This window comes from Nycticebus coucang, chromosome 8, assembly GCF_027406575.1.
Source record: "Nycticebus coucang isolate mNycCou1 chromosome 8, mNycCou1.pri, whole genome shotgun sequence".
Lineage (NCBI taxonomy): Eukaryota > Metazoa > Chordata > Mammalia > Primates > Lorisidae > Nycticebus > Nycticebus coucang.
In genome coordinates this window covers 80661545-80677146 of record NC_069787.1, presented here as the reverse complement: position 1 = coordinate 80677146, position 15602 = coordinate 80661545, and positions in this window count along the sequence as shown.

The following is a 15602-nucleotide window of genomic DNA, read 5'->3' as shown; positions in this document are numbered from 1 at the left end:
ATCAATTTCAGACCATTTTTGTTACCCCATAAACAAATGTTCACCCTCCAATCCCATGCCCTCTGTTCGGTTCAATATATTGCCTGTATTCAGTTAATATTTTACTGTTTCTCTATTGGTGTTTACTTTATCTGCTATGCTTCTGACAGGCAGCATATGATTTTGATGCACAATTCAGGCTCCTGACCTAATTCTTGTTCTCTTTGGGCGCTCTGAAGAAAACCTTCTGAGTAAATGCACCAGAAGTTGCCCTCTGTCCTGAGCCCTATTGGAAACATTTCAAAGCCTTTAGAGCCCACATTCCAGCCTTCCTCATGAGAGCCTGGTAGGTGAGTGCTATCTCATGTGATTCCATGATGTCAGCAACCACTTACCCTGTGAGGGAGGCTGTACTATTCTGTTTCTACTCCTTCTTCCAGTGGGCTGTCCTAGGGACAGGGAGTTATGCCAAAAACTCCTCTTGTGAATATTGAGGATTTTATTCAAATTTTTTAGAACAATGAATAATTCATATCAGGGAAAATACAGGCAGATTTTGAGGGGCAGCTAGGCAGCAATGGTGATCCTGGCACTCGGGTAGGTGTGGCCATGTTTGTGGCTCATCAGTAATATGCAGGAGCCCTGGGCTTCAGCTCTCAGCCTGATGCCTCTTCAGTGTTAGAGAGCAGTGGCAACTTCCCTGCACAAAGAAGAGAACCACATGGCCATCATGAACTTGCCCTTGGTGGGAAAGGCCCGCCAAACTGAGGACCCCTCTTATATCTTGGACTTGGTATGCAATCTGATGTTTCTAACTTGGCAATGTTTAATTTAAGTATAATTCATATGAATATGTTATTTACAATATTTTCCCCCGCATATTAAACATACAATGTATCTGGTACCCTGTTCAAGAAACAGATTATGAGCACCCCCAAAATCTCCTGGAGACCCATCCAATGTCTAGCCCATCTCCAAAGGAAACCCCCTATCCTGATATCTCCCAGTACAGCTTAATTTTGCTTGATGTTGTAGTTTATATATATATAGCATCAGAAAATTACTGTGCATAAACTCTTGTGTATTTGGCTTCCTCAGCTCAAGACTATTAATGAGATTCTTCACTCGTTGCACATTGTATAGCCTCATCCACATTGCTTTATATTATGCACTGTGGGAATCTAGAATACATTTACCTGGGCTACCATGCACTTTTCAGTTCCTTCCAGTTGGGCCCTCTCTGATCCACAAAGCTGCTAAGATTATCTGTGCACCTTCCTATTGGGAGACACATTTAGGCATTTCCATGGCATGTAACCCTAAAAGTGTTATCCTAGGCCATGAGGTATGTCTTGTTATTGCCAAATATCTTTCTTAAAGTGGTTCCATTAATTGAAACTACTACTAACACTTGTCCTACATGCTTGAATTTATTGTTCATCAGTGTTTTAATTATTTTTTTAAAAACTTACTTGAATCTCGTAAAATACACATAAGATAAAATCTCAACCTTTAGACTTTTTATATATATAGTTCAGTGGTGTGAGGTACATTAAACTGTTGTGCAAATGTCACCTCCATTTATCTATATAACTTATCTATAAAACTGTTACTCTGAACCCAGTAAGCAATAACTCTCTAATTCCCATGCTCACCTGCCCTATCCTTCTGCTTTGTGTCTCCATGAATTCGCCTACTCTGGGTACTTCATCTAAGGGCATGCATTTACCTTTTGTAAATAGTATTTGCAACATTCACCTTTTTTTTTTTTTAATTAAATTATAGCATTCACCTTTTGTGATTGGCTCATTCCATTACAATAATGTCCTCAAGGTTCACCCACATGGTAGCATGAATCAGAATCTCTTCCCTTTTTAAGGTTGAATAATATTCAGTGTATGTGTAGGCCACATTTGGTTCATCCATTCACCACTGATGAAAACTTGGGTTGCTTCTATTTTTTGGCTATTGTGAGTGAAACTGCTGTGAATATGGGTGGACAAATACCTCTTTGAGTGTACGCTTGCAATATCTTTGTGTATCTATCCAAATGTAGGGTTGCTGGATCACACAGTAATTCTGTTTAATTCGTTGAGGCTACCACCATATGTTTTCAACAGTGGTGATACCACTGTATGTCTTCATCAACACTTATTGTTTCTGTTGTTGTTTGGACAGTAGCCACTCTTAAGGAGTGTCAAGTGATTTTAATTGATTTTTTTTTATTGTTTGCAATTTGTTGAGGGTACAAAGAATTAGGTTACACTGATTGCCATTGTTAGGTAAATTCCCTCTTATAATTGTGTCCCACCTCAAAGAGGTGTGCCATGCACTGACTCCCTCCATGCCCCTCCATTCTCCTCTCACCCCACTCCCTCATTCTCCTACCCCGACCATGTACTCAGTTCTTCATATTAGAATTGGGTACATTGTATTCTCCATTCTTGTGATGCTTTGGTGAGAAGAATGCATTCCACCTCAATCAAGGTTAATACAAAAGATGTTAAGTCTCTATTTCTTATTGGCTGAATAGTATTCCATAGTATACATATACCAGTGTTTGTTAATCTATTCCTGGACTGGTGGGCATTTAGGTTTTTTCCCACATTTTGGCAGTTGTAAATTAAGCTACAATAAACAGTCTAGTGCAAATGTCCTCATGATAAAATGATATTTTTTCTTCTGGATAGATACCCAGTAATGTGATTCCAGAATCAAATGGAAGGTCTAGTTTGAGCTCTTTGAGGATTCTCCATACTTCCTTCCAAAAAGGTTGTATTAGTTTGTAGTCCAACCAGCAGTGTAAAAGTGTTCTCTTCTCTCACATCCATGCCAACATCTGTAGCTCTGGGACTTTGTGATGTGGGCCATTTTCACTGGAGTTAGGTGACATCTCAGGGTGGTTTTGATTGGCATTTCTCTGACGATTAGAGGGACAATGAGCATTTTTCATATGTTTGTTAGTCATTTGTTGTTTTTTTGTTTGTTTGTTTGTTTTGCAGTTTTTGGCCAGGGCTGGGTTTGAACCCGCCACCTCTGGCATATGGGGCCAGCACCCTACTCCTTTGAGCCACAGGCACTGCCTCATTGGTCTTCTTTAGAGAAGGTTCTATTCATGTCTCTCGCCCAGTGATATATGGGATTGTTGCTCTTTTATTGTTATCAAGCTTTGGTCTGATTCATAATATGCAAATATATTTTCTCATTCTGAAGGTTGTACATTTGCTCTGGTTGTTGTCTCTTTAGCTGTTCAGAAGCTATTCAGTTTAATTAAGTCGTATTTGTTTATTTTTTTTGTTGTTGCACTTGCTACTGAAGTCTTCATAAAATCTTTCCCTACGCTGATATCTTCAAGTGTTTTCACCACACTTTCTTCAAGAATTTTTATTGTTTTGTGCCTTTTATCCATCTTGAGTCAATTTTTGTAAGTGGCTGGAGGTGCAAGTCCAGTTTCAGTCTTTTACATGTAGTTATCCAGTTCTCCCTGCACTATTGATTGAATAGTGACTCTTCCCAGTGTATGTTCTTATTTGGTTATCAAAGATCAGGTGGTTATAAGATGTTAGGTTCATCTCATGATTTTTCATTCAGTTCCAAATGTATATGTTTCTGTTTTTGTGCCAATATCATGCTGTTTTGATCACTATGGCCTTGTAATATAGCCTAAAGTCTGGAGGCTGGTGCCCTCAGCTTTGTTTTTATTACTAAGAATTTCTTTTATAATATGGAGCTTATTCTGGTTCCATACAAAATGAAGAATTATTTTTTTCCCAAATCCTAAAAGTATGATGTTGGTAATTTAATGAGGATTGCATTGAATCTATAGATTGTTTTGGGAAGTATGGACATTTTCACAATGCTGATTCTTTCCAGCCATGAGCATGGTAGGTTCTTCCATTTGTTAATATCTTTGGCTATTTTTTTTTTCTGAGGGGTTTGTAATTTTCTTTACAGAGGTCCTTCCATTCTTTTCATTCCTAGGTGTTTCCTTTTCCTTTTTTTGAAGCTACTGAAAAGGGAATTGTGTCCTTGAGTAGCTTCTCAAGTTGGCTATTGTAGGCATATACAAAGGCTATTGATTTGTGGACATTGATTTTTATATCCTAAGACATTATTGTATTTTCTTCTTCTTTTTTTTTTAATTAAATCTTAGCTGTGTACATTAATGAAATTATGGGGTAAAATGTGCTGGTTTTACATACAATTTGAAATACTTTCATCAAACTAACTAACGAGCCTTCACCACATTTTCTTAGTTATTGTGTTAAGATATTTTGTATTATACATTTAGTAGGTTTAACTTGTACCCTTGTAAAGTAAACCATAGGTGTGGTCCTACCAATTACCCTCCCTCCACCCATCCTCCCCCTTTTCATCCCCTCCTCCTCCTCTTTCCCCTTCTCTTGGGGTGTAAGTTGGGTTATAGCATTCATACGGAACTGTGGGTGCCTATAAATTGGTTTCATAGTAGGGCTCAGTACATTGGATACTTTTTCTTCAATTTTGAGATACTTTGCTAAGAAGAATATGTTCTGGCTCCATCCATGTAAACATAAAAGAGGTAAAGTCTCCATCTTTTTAAGGCTGTATAATATTCCATAGTGTTTTTTGACCACTTCCAGGAGTCTCGTTGTTGAGTCTTTGGGGTTCTCTAAGTATAAAATCATATTGTTGGCAAAGAGTGAGAGTTTTACCTCCTCTGCCCCCATTTGGATGCCCTTTATTTCCTTCTCTTGCCTGATTGTATTGGCTAGAACTTTTAGCACTAAGTTGAATAGTAGTAGTGTTAGAGGGCAACCTTGTCTCATTCCAGTTCTAAGTGGAAAATCTTTCAGTTTTATTCCATTCAGCATAATATTAGCTGTGGGTTTGTCATAGATGGCTTTGACCATTTTACAAAACATGCCACCTATGCCTATATTCTTAAGTGTTCTAATTAGGAAAGGAATCTGAATTTTATTGAATACTTTTTCTGCATCTATTGAGAGGATCACATGGTTTTTGTTTTTGCTTCTGTTCATATAGTGAATTATGTTTATGGACTTACATATGTTAAACTAGCCTTACAAACTTGGGATAAAACTTAATTGTTCATGAGGTATGATTTCTTTTAAGCTGTAATCTGGCTTGGCACCCATACCTTCGTAGTTAGGGCACTGGCCACATACACCAGGGTTGGTGGGTTCGAACCCAGCCTGGGCCTGCTAAACAACAATAACAAAGACAACAACAAAATAGCCAGGCATTCAGGTGGGCGCCTGTACTACTTGGGAGGCTACTTGGGAGGCTGAAGCAAGAGAATGGCCTAAGCCCAAGAATTTGAGGTTGCTATGAGCTGTGATGCCATAAGACTCTATTGAAGGTGACATACTGAAATTCTGTCTCATTAAAAAAAAAAAAAAATGACAGGGAGAATCTGGAATCTATTAGCTAAGATTTTATTGAGAATTTTTGCATCTATAATCATTAGTGATATTGGTCTGAAGTCTCCTTTTCAGTTGGGTCTTTTCCTGGTTTTGGTATCAGGGTGGTGTTTGCATCATAGAACGTGTTGGGAAAGATTTCTTCCTTCTCAATTTTTTGGAATTATTTCTTTAGTATGGGTGTAAGGTATTCCTCGAAGATTTTATAGAATTTGGGTGTGAAGCCATCCAGACTAGGGCATTATTTTTTGTTGTTGTTGGGAGATTTTTTTTATTTCTTCTTGGTTAAGTCTTGGGAGAGGGTGTGATTCCGGGTATGGATACATTTCCTACACATTATCAAATTTATGGGCACAGAGTTTCTTTTAGTATTTGTAGATAATCTCTTGTATCTCTGTGGCATCTGTTGTTTTTTCCCTTTATCATTTCTGATTGAGGTTGTTAGAGATTTTACTATTCTGTTTCTGGTTAATCTGGTGAAAGGTTTATCAATTGTATTTATTTTTTAAAAAAACCAACTTTTTGTTTTATTAATTTTCTGAATGATTCCTTTTTTTTTTTTCCCCCAAAGTTATTAGTCTCTGATTTAATTTTGGTTATTTGTTGTCTTCTGCTGGGTTTGGGATTAGATTGGTCTTCTTTTTCCAATTCCATAAGATGGTTCATGAGTCTGTTGATGCGTTCTCTATCTGTTTTTCAAGTAGGCATCTAACATGATAAATTGCCCTCTTAGCACTGCTTTTGCAGTATCCCTCAGGTTTTGGTAACTGAAGGTAACTGTCTTTATTGTTGTTACGTTTGAGGAATTTAGCAATTTCCTCTTTTTTCTCTTCCTGACCTCAACTATCATTCAGCATAAGATTGTTCAATGTCTTTGTGTGAGGATGAATGTTTTTGTTGGGTTTGAGTTCCTTCCACCTTTAATGCCTTGTGGTCTAAGAAGAGACAAGGTATAATTTCTGTTTTTTTTTAATTTGGTGGGTTCGATTTGTATACTAGCATGTGATCTATTTTCCAGTATGTTACTTTGGCTGTCAAGGAAAATGCACATTCCTTAGCTTTGTGATGGTGTGTTCTGTATATGTCTATTAATCTCATTTGTTCTAGGGTCACATTAAAGTCTTTTGTATCTTTGTTTAGTTTTGTGTTTAGAAGATCTGTCCAGTTCTGTCAGAGAGGTGTTAAAGCCCCATGCTATTATGATGTTCTGGGATATCATGTTGCTCAGACCAACCATGGTCTATTTCATAAATCTGAGAGCATTCATGTTGGGTGAATATACATATTTAAAATTGAAATGTCTTTGTGATGTATTGTTCCCATGACTAGTGTGAAGTGTCTATCTTTGTCTTACTTAACTTTAGTTGCTTTAAATCCACTTGTATCTAGAATACAAATGAAATCCCTCCTTTCTTCTGATTTTCATTTGCTTTAAATGCTGTTTTCCATCCTTAAACCTAACTCTTAATTTGTCCTTAAGGCTAGGTGTGTCTCCTGGAGCCAGCAGATGGATCACTTGTGCTTTTTTTTATCCAATCAGCCAGCCTGTGCCCCTTCGTTGAGGAATTCAATTCATTGACATCTATTGGGAGAATTGATAAGTGTGGTGGAATTCTATTCATCTTATTTTGTGAAAGTTCATTGTGTAGTTTTGTCCTTTGCTCCATTGTAGAAGCAAAGTTTTGACCTTTAGCTTCTGGGCATTTACTTTGGTGTTGGTCAATTGTGATCCTCAGTATTGAGAATATGTCTAGGTATTTCCTATTGAGCTGGTTTTATTGTGGCAAATTTCCTCAGCATTTGTGTATCCACAAAAGATTTCCTTTCCATGTCAATTTTGAAGCTTAGTTTAGTAGAACACAGAATTCTGGGATGAAAATTGTTTTGTTTAAGATGATTGAAGGTGGATGACCATTCTCTTCTGGTTTGGAAAGTTTCATTTGAAAAGTCTTCCGTCATCCTAATGGTTCTGAACCTGTAGGTCAGTTGATGCTTAGTCCTGGCTGCTTGCAGAATTTTGTCCTTTGTCTTGACTTTAGACAGGTTCAATACAATGTGTCTTGGAGAAGCTCTGTTTGAGTTGAGATGACTTGGGGTTTGATATCCATCTACAACAGTGTTTCTCAACCTGTGGGTTGCAACCAATGTGAACACATCCTGCATATCAGATATTTACATTACGATTCGTAACAGTAGCAAAATTATAGTTACAAAGTAGCAACAAAAATAATTTTATGGTTGGGCATTACCACAATATGAGGAACTGTATTAAAGGGTCATAGCATTAGTGAGGTTGAGAACCACTGGTCTAAACAGAGGTGGGATCTTTAGTGAAACTTGGGAACTTTTCATTTACGATAATCTCCAGTAGGGCTTCTGTTCCTTTGGGACAACATTCTTCCCCTTCAGGGATACTTATTATTCTTATGTTTGAAAACTTTCTGAAGTCTCACAGTACTTTAACCCCTGTTCTGATTTCTCTCTCTTCTTTTCTGCCTCTTTAATTACCTCGGTTAACATGAAATCTTTATCCTCTTGCTGTGAGGTTCTTTCTTCTCCATGGCCTAATAATTTGATACTTTCTAGTGCATCTTTAAACTCCCTGATTTCCTCTTTCATTTCCATAATCTATGCCATATCCTTTCTTTATGCTACATATCTCTTATCCAGTTCATTTTTTATCCATTCCTTGTATTGTCTTTATAATCTGTAATTTAAATTCCCTTTCTGTCGAATCCATTAGTTCTTTATAAGTGGAATCTTCTGTAGTAGCTGCCTGATGGTCTGTTGTTGTAGTTGCTCTATTTTGGTTTTTTACATTGCTCAAAGTTTTCTTTTGGTTCTTTGTTATGTATTCTTTCTTGTTAACCTCCTGGTCCTGTTTCCCACTCATTTCCTCTACTTCATTTTACCTTATCTGAGAACTTAGGTCTTGCAGTGGCCTCTTGATAAAGGCTAAAAGGAAGAAGAGAAGGGTAAAGAGCAAGCAGGGAAACAAGAGGAAATGAGAGACAGAAGAAAAAAGAAGGAAAGAGAAAAGTAAAAGGAAAACAGGAAGGGCATGAGAGAAAATAATTGAAGAAAGAATGGGAGTGATGAAAGAAGTGATATTGATTGGCACAGTGCTAAGGCTATGTCTATAATTCAAGGATTTGAAGGGTTGTGCTGGCTTGTTTCCTCAAATTAGGAGCATCTTACCAGCCAAAACTATTCCTCTGCTAAAAAGAAGTGACAGAGAGGGGCAAAAACGAAAAATAAGTGGAAAAATAAATAAAAATGAAATGTAAAAATGCTGCTGTGTGAACTTGCCAATACTGTCTTTCCATGGCCAAAGGTAAAATGGCTCCCTATACCATACTATCTTGTCCTCCTTGAGCCAGACAAATTCTGTGACCTCCCTGCCAGACCACAGTTGTGCAACCCATCTCTTAGCAAAATAAAATAAAATAAAATAATAATAAAAATAAATAAATGAAAAGAAGAAAGCAACAATAAAAAATAAGAAGACATAATGGAAACTAAATATACAGTTGTCTCCAATAAAGGAGAGAGAGTGAAGCAGAAAAAGGAAAGAAAGTAGAAAGACCAATAAAAAAGAGGGAATATCTTAGCTTTTACAAGAACAATTTATATAGGAAAGAATAGAAAAGTAGAAGAGAATAGAGAACTGCAGGAGCCAGGTTTGAATCTGCAGCAGTGACATGGGGCTGTAATGCACCGTGAGTCAGGATCGGCGGTGGACGCTGGGCATTCTCTTCTGGTGTGGATCTCAGGTGCACCCCCCACCTCCCACAGGTTCGGATCTTTCCAGGTGTACCTTATGAAGGTCCATGTCACTCACACTGCAGATCCAGGGTGGCAGGAGCTAGTGCATCAGGCTTGCAGAGATGAGAAGACATCAGACATTAAGGAGACTATGTTGGACGTTAACAAGCAGACACTGAACGTTAATGAGCAGATGCCGGACATTAACAAGCAAGCAGGGGATGGTAAATGTTGAACAGCCGTGCAACTTCATTGTGGAGGTTGGGCTCAGAGGAGAGGAAGCACATTGCCCACGCATGTGCTGGGTACTCTCAATAAATAGTGATTGCAGGGTTCCCCAACACTAACGGCCTCCCCCCTCCTGCAAGCTTCAAGCTTACAATCCATGGTCTGTCTGCTTCTTTGGTGATGGCTCTGACAACTGGCATAGTTATCAGGATAGGGAATGTGGACCAAAGGGGAATATCACTCCAAGTAAATGTACCCTTCAGCAATACAGCAGGAGGGACTTATGCAGAAGAAAAAGGGAATCTCTGTCCAGACTGACCAAGGAACAAGGTAGCCTTTGGCCACCACAGGTACCTACCAAGCTAACAACATTACTTAAAGTGAGTAGGAACCTTGGAAAATCATAGGTAACCTGCAATAGGTGACCACCGAAGAATAGGGTCACTCAGAGTGAGTGACACCTTTGGCAAATAATAGGCACCTACCAAAGAGATATTAAGACCTTTGGCAAATAATAATTCACTCCCTGTCTGTCCTACCAAGGGGAATGACAATTGAAGTGGGAGAGAGCTTTTTAAATAGCAAAAAGAATCACAGGAAGGCAATGGGTGGCTCCTCATCTCTGGAGTCAAAATGGTTCCAGACTGATACAGAAGGTGATGAGGTGGTGCTGCTGGTTCAATCAGAACAGGATGTGGAGGAATGCAAGTCTTTGGACTCTGTGTCCTTCTATCCATTACCATCTTCATGCCTCCATAAAGCTAAGGTGAATTAAACCCTAAAATCAGTGAATGTGAAACTTGTGAAACTTGTATGCCCCAGGTGTAAAAGGGTTGTAAGAGTTCTAGTCCTTCCTTGGATAAGGAGGTATGTGATGTGAATACTAAAGGAGACACCTTGATAACTATCATGGCAACTCAGATTAAACAGTTAGAAGACTGGTTGAATGATCTCATAGTTAAGACTACTCATATATATGGAGCCTCCAGCACTGCCCTCAGCACCCCCTCCCCATGAAGATAGCTTTCCCACCACTCCAGTTATAAAAGCACTGTTAGTGAGTCGCCAAATTGGAGACTTTACTTTAGAAGATACTCTGGTGCTCTTTCCTGTTACAGTTACTGATATCCCTCCCAGTCTGCAAAATCCTCTAGGGGGCCAACACTTTAGTCATCATATGCTTACCTTTAAAATTCTAAAAGATTTAAAACAAGCTGTAACACAGTATGGCATGCAGTCCCTGCTTTCTAGAGGCTTATTACAGGGACTTGCGCAAGAGCAGCAACTTATTCCATATGATTGGGACATGATGACTAAAACCGTTCTCGAATCTGGTCAATATTTGCAATTTAAAACTTCCTGGAAGGAAGAGGCTGACCTGATAAGTCACCAGAACCAGAAGAGGAATGTTCCCGTAACTTCAGAACAGCTCACTGGCTCTGGTCTGTGGATGGGCATTCTGAAACAACTTCAATATGATGATATAGCTATAGTACAAAGCTGTGCTGTTTTTGAGCCTGGGAAAATTTTTAGGCACCTGGAGATGTCTTTAAATCTTTCATTAAAGTAATTCAGTCTGGAAATGAACCTTACACTGACTTTTTAGCTCAATTAAAAAAATCAGTGGATAGGGCAGTGCCTGTGGCTCAAAGGAGTAGGGCGCTGGCCCCATATGCCGGAGGTGGTAGGTTCAAACCCAGTCCTGAAAAAAAAAAACAAAAAAAAACCATCAGTGGATAAAGCTGTTGTTCAGTTGGAACTTAGAGATATGCTTTTTCAAACCTTCTCAAATGCTAACTCTGAGTGTCAAAAGGTTTTGTGTCCTCTGAGGACACAAAATGCTTCTCTAGAGGAATATATATGAGCATGGTCTGATCTGGAAACCAAACCCTATAAGGCTAATCTTCTTGCTGCCGCACTAAAAGATGTGTTCAAATCAAATTTTGTTACATGTCACAATTGTGGAAAGCAAGGCCATATAAGAAAAGTGTTAGAAAAGGAATAGTAATCAGAATACCAATGGGAAGGGTAATCTCAGTAATCAAAAGAAACAAGGAAAATGCAATCCCCCAGGGGTATGCCCCAGGTGTAAAAAAAAAGGGGGGGGTTCTATTGGGCTAGTGAGTGCCTATCCCAATTTGATAACAGTGGAACACCTTTATAGCAGGGAAACTATCAGCCGGGCCCAACCTGGGGCCCATGGACAAAAAATATGGGTATGGGGATTTACCTACTCACCAGAAATTTCAGCCTGTCCAGTCCTTTTTACACGTCACCCCAGATAGTTCCACTTTAGATTTGCCAGCATGTGATAATGTTCTTTTACTTCCAAACTTGGGGGTAAAGAAATTAAGAACAGGAATATGCAACCCTATTCCCCCAGACTGTGTTGGGTTATTGCTAGGAAAATGTGGTTCAACAACTCATGGGGTGCTGGTTATCAAATGCCACCACAAAACATTAAAAGATATGATAGCTAAATAAAAAGGGGGAGATGGTCTACTCCCCTTGAATCATAGCCCTAGATTAGTGGTTCTCAACCTTCCTAATGTTACAACTCTTTAATATAGTTCCTTATGTTGTGGTGACCCACAACCATAAAATTATTTTCATTGCTACTTCATAACTGAAAGTTTGCTACTGTTTGAATCATAATGTAAATATCTGATATGTGGGATGTATTTTCATTCTTACAAATTGAACATAATCAAAGCATAGTGATTAATCACAAAAACTATGTAATTATATATTGTGAAATATTTATTTCTAATTACAAGTAAATGAAATTTTGTCCTGAAGCATGGTGTAGCATGGGTAATAATATAACAACAGTAAACTACATTGCTACATTTTGCAACAGCATGCATAAAAAGCCAATGTCAGTGCAAAGGTTGAGATTGCTTCTTTCTCACCAGATCAGAAATTCTCGGGGTAGTCTTTGCAAGAGCACAATGAAGATCATCTTCTACAAGTCTATTTCTGTATTTAGACTTGATAACCAACAAGCTGGAAAACCTGTTTCACAAAAATATGTTGTTGAAAATGAAAGAAGAAGGCACAACACAGTCTGAGACAGAACAGGATATGACTGCAAACAACTGATCCAGAATTTTGTAACTGGCATTGCAGAGAAATCAGTTCTCGCTGCATCACCATTAGTAAGTTCAATGAACTCCTTTTGTGCGGTCTCAGGAACACCTTCAACTTTGTGAATAGGCTTCTGGCAAGTGCAAACAGAGTGTCAGGTAGATTTGGAAAGTACAATGAAATTTCATCTGCAAGCATGTGCAAGTGTTCTTTCACAGAAATTATCATCGTAATCCATTTGTCTGGTTCAATGTCACGTGCTTCAAAGAAAGCAGATAAGGTAGGCAACATGTAAATTTTATTTTCATCCAATTTTTTTTTTTTTTTATTGTTGGGGATTCATTGAGGGTACAATAAGCCAGGTTACACTGATTGCAATTGTTAGGTAAAGTCCCTCTTGCAATCATGTCTTGCCCCCATAAAGTGTGAAAATCTGAAGTTTCATTTGGAATGATTGGATCTTTTCAGACAAATTGAGGCATATTGCATTTGGTCCTTGCAGTGATAAATTTAATATATTCAAGATGGCAAAGATTTCAACAAAGTAAGCTATTTTCTGGAGTTCACTTTTATCAATGAAAAGTGCTTCGAACTGTGGTCTTGCTTTCTGATTAAAAAATGTTTTGAGTTCATCATGAAGCTCAAAAACACGTTTTAAAACTTTTCCTCTTGATAGCCATCTCACTTCAGTGTGAAATAGCAGAGCATTGTTTGGCACATCCAACTCATTGCACAGTTGCAAACAGTTGACTGTTTAAAGTGCTCACCTTACTACACAGCTTTATGACAACACATGGTAGACATAAGCTGATACTGGCAGTCTCAAATCTTCCCTTTTAATTATGAACAGTGATATCCCCTGGTCTATGAAAGCTTGTCTTATTGTCAGGCAGTAATGCAGCAGCTCTTTTATTAGTGAACCTGTTCGTGGGCAAATGGGGACATTCAGCTGGATAAAAAGCTTAAAGCCTTCTGATCTCAATCTGGGCAGCTGTGGTATTGTGAAATATGTATTTAGTCTTCCACCTGTTTTCTGGCATATGACTCTGAAAATCCTTAGAATCTCCAAAGTGATGTTTTTTATATGCTAATAAGTTGACTAATTGTAGATTCAGGACAGAGACTGGTCCCCAGAAGTTCAAGGCAGGTTGACAGGGTTGAAACTTCCAGCTCCAACCACTAACCTCCAAGAAGGGGACAGGAGCTAAATGTTAAGTCATTTGCCAATGGTCATTAATTTAATCAATCATGTCTCTATAACAGTGGTTCTCAACCTTCCTAATGCCATAATGTATTTTCATTGTTAAAAATGGGTCGTGACCCACAGGTTAAGAACTGCTGCTCTATAACAAAGCATCCATGAAAAACAAAAAAGGAGTGGGTTTAGAGAGCTTCCGCATAGCAGAACAAGTGGAAGTCCCAAAGATGGTGCTCTGAGCCTTTTCCAAAATGCTTTCCCCTATGCATCTCTTTGTCTATATCCTTTATATTATCCTGTCTAATAAACTTAAGTGTTTCCCTGAAAAAATAAAATAAAAAAATAAAGTGCTCACCTTTACAAAATTGACAGAACTTAAGACGCTTTTCATTACTTGTAACTACTGTGGCAGCTAGTATTTGCTAGTCTTCATTGCTAGTATTTGCCGATGAATCATACAGTGAGTTCCGATGAATGTTGGTGACTCATTTAGTACCAGACATTGAAATCCAGATCGACATCCTAGTATGGCTAGAGCACCATTTGTGCAAACACCACAAATCTTTTCCCAATAGATCTTATGCTCTTTCAGAAATGACCCAACTGTGTCAAATACATCACGGGCAGTAGTTGTCGTTTCAAGTGTTTTGCAAAAAAGAAACTCATCTTTAAAGTCGCCATCATTAATATACGTCATGTAAACCAGTAACTGTGAACAGTTTGCAATGTCTGTAGATTCATCAAGCTGGATACTAAATATTGGAAGTGGAGCAGATTTAATTTCCTGGATTACTTGATCAAGAGTATCAGCAGACATGTCATCTATTCTTCTGCAGACAGTGTTGCTAGATAAGGAAACTGGACTAATTTTGTAACAAATTCATCTCCAATCATAACTCGAACAATGTCTTTGGCTACTGGCACCAGTAAATCGTCAGCAATGGTATGAGGTTTCATAGCTGTGATGATTCTGAGTGCCACCAAATATGAAGCTTCAACAGCTGCTATGTTTTGTTTGTGGTACTTGCCACCAGTGTCAAGTCTGACTTTCTTGAGTCCATTAACTTTGCATCTAAAATAGTTGGTGTCCTTGCTGGCAAAGCTCGGATGCTTGCTTTCAAAATGGTGTTTTAGTTTGTTCAGCTTCATAGGTTCAGCTGATAGAACTTCACAATAAATAACACATTGCGGTTTCTCAATTCAATTTTTTTTTTAATTTCCTGCTGTAATTATTGAGGTAAAACCATACTGCAAAAAATCCTCACTATATTTTCTTTTCTTAATGTTCCATTGTCATGGGATGGTTTGCTAATGAAAATAATATGTAACAATAGCTGTAATAATACAAAAGCTGATACATGGCATAGTTCAGTCAGTGCAGATTAAGTTCCCATGGTACAGATTTTTTTTTTTGCAGTAGTTAATAATTTTACAGTACATTTACCCAGTAATTATAATTTGTGAAGTGTCATTTTACCTCCAATACTGGAGCTTTCAACACAGTAGCTGCTTTTTACAGAGTAGCTGCTTTCAACATGGCTGCTGCTTTCTATACAGTAGCTGTTCTCTACACAGTAACTGCTCTCTACACATGTGTGACTGTTCCACATAAGTACATTATGGTGACAACCCTGTGACATACACCTGTACTTGTATGGGGTGTATGTGATGGGGTTGACATGATGATGTCATCATGGTGGGCACTCATATGTGGGCGTATCTGCATGTGGGCAAACCTGACTGGAGACAGATAGAGCAGTGTTGTCTCTGTTCCTAAGACCACTGGAAATATGTGTTTTCCGATGGTCTTAGGCAACCCATATGAAATGATCATTTGACCCCCAAAAGGGTTGCAACCCACAAGTTGAGAACTGTTACCCTAGATAACAGTCTCACTAGAGCTCTGTTTACCCTTAATTTGT